At 32.8% G+C, this 1,481-nt stretch overlaps 1 protein-coding gene across 1 annotated transcript in view; it reads left to right on the top strand.

Moving 5' to 3' along the window:
* Positions 1 to 1,481, top strand: part of LOC118746609 (acetylcholine receptor subunit alpha-like 2) — a gene marked incomplete at its 5' end in the record, with an annotated part of 19,984 nt that overhangs the window by 285 nt on the left and 18,218 nt on the right. The window lies entirely within an intron of this gene.

Raw genomic sequence — 1,481 nt, 5'->3', positions numbered from 1 at the left:
CAAATTTTTTTATAATTTATTTCAAGTATTCTTGATCAGTAAACATTATATAAACGTTCATTGTATGTATTTATGAGTATAAAAATATTTCATTTCTCGGCATTTAACTTCATTTAATATGCTTTATGTGGCTTAGTAGAATTCTCCATAGTGTGATGTATGTATGTATGTTTGTACGTAGGTGCCTCTGCCAAACCTCAACAAAGCCACCTCACCAACAACGCGTCATGAATTGAAATCGAGAAGAAGTCGATTGGGGATTTGCATTTGTGCCGACAAATAAATATCAACAATTTCATGAGCCTGGGTGTTTGATGGCACGAGTGCAAAGCTCTCACGCACATAAATATACACATTTTTATCAAAAACTGAAAAGCATTTAAATTTTATTTTATTTTTTTTTTACTGTTATGTTGTATGTGAGTTGATAAATATAAAGTCCTAAAGGAATTTCGAAGAGGATTTTCCAGTTTTGAAAATCAGTAAATGAAACACAAACAAAAATACCAAAGAAAGCAAAGGAAATCATTTCAATTCGACTATTTGCATGTATGAATGCGCATTTTATCTATTTTGCATAGCTAGTAGAGCGTATTGGGTATTTTTGTATGCAATACATTGGAATCTTGCTGACAAATACTCCCATTGCGCCAGGCAGCTGTGGTGAGGCAGTAAGTAGCAACATAGTCTGGGCCTAAGACTTCATTATTTTGCAAGCAAAGTGTAATCAAACTGTCAACATGGCCAAAACGGACGCAAACGCTCTAGCACGCAAAAACAAAGGCGCACATTTGTATACCCATATATGTAGGTGTGTACATTAGGGTGGTCCTAAAATATGAATGTAAAAAAGTAAATTCAGAATTTTAAAGCTCTCACCCTCTAGGATTCTTGTATACCAAAAAAATAATACCCCTGTTTCTTTATTTTGAAATCAAATACGTTAATATTAGTAAAAAATATATATATTTTTAACACAAGCTTTCTAAACATGAACGATATCGGACCATAAATACTGGGTTTCAAATATCTCGACTGCTGCGCCACCTATCGGAGTAATTCATATTTCGTATTGCATTTTCATCGGGTTCTTAGCCAATTGTGAAGTTTCAAGTCTCTGTGTCATCGGGAAGTTGGTAAAAAATGTATTTCAAGATTTGCCCCTAACAAACATACATACATATAGAGTAAGTTAAATAAAAGCTTATAAAAATATGTAGAGTTCACTCAAAGCGCTCAAAGTTGTCCATGTATTTTATATGGGAAAAACAAGTTTTTGTGGAAATGGTATAGAACTCTTCGATCTTTTAAATTTTTTTTGTAACTTATTTTTCCACTTTTTTCCATGTAAACATCAATTCCCTGTGAAATAAAACGCGTGAGATCGTTAGCAACAAAATTTCAAAAAATCAACGCCAGTTTCGATGAATTGCCCTTGTACTAAAAAAAAAACAAAAAAACGGAAAAAGTTGTCTCCAAAA

This window comes from Rhagoletis pomonella, unplaced genomic scaffold, assembly GCF_013731165.1.
Source record: "Rhagoletis pomonella isolate Grant_MI unplaced genomic scaffold, Rhpom_1.0 Rhpom_scaffold_00001, whole genome shotgun sequence".
Taxonomy (NCBI): Eukaryota; Metazoa; Arthropoda; class Insecta; order Diptera; family Tephritidae; genus Rhagoletis; species Rhagoletis pomonella.
The sequence above is the reverse complement of the archived record's forward strand: the minus strand, read 5'-3'. Positions and strand labels throughout refer to the sequence as shown.